Source organism: Sinocyclocheilus anshuiensis, unplaced genomic scaffold, assembly GCF_001515605.1.
Source record: "Sinocyclocheilus anshuiensis isolate Anshui unplaced genomic scaffold, SAMN03320099.WGS_v1.1 scaffold333, whole genome shotgun sequence".
Lineage (NCBI taxonomy): Eukaryota > Metazoa > Chordata > Actinopteri > Cypriniformes > Cyprinidae > Sinocyclocheilus > Sinocyclocheilus anshuiensis.
In genome coordinates this window covers 1,214,679-1,214,886 of record NW_015539871.1, presented here as the reverse complement: position 1 = coordinate 1,214,886, position 208 = coordinate 1,214,679, and the positions used below count along the sequence as shown (strand labels likewise).

At 40.9% G+C, this 208-nt stretch overlaps 1 protein-coding gene across 4 annotated transcripts in view; it reads right to left on the bottom strand.

Moving 5' to 3' along the window:
* LOC107685214 (furin-1-like) overlaps positions 1–208 on the bottom strand; it is a 117,859-nt gene that overhangs the window by 111,041 nt on the left and 6,610 nt on the right. The window lies entirely within an intron of this gene.

Below are 208 nucleotides of genomic sequence, written 5' to 3'. Positions count from 1 at the left end.
ATGTATTTACAAATCAAGTATAATGGGAACACAGAATGATCTTGGAGAGAGCTTTACCGAGCTGACTGCTGAAACCGAACGCGACCAGGGTTTAAAGGCTGAACGAATGACTAACAGCCACAGCGGAGAGAAGAGTTTGTGTGAACTTTAATGTAAGGACTTAAATATTCATATGTAGCTCACATTAACCCTTTCGCACGTGAGTTTA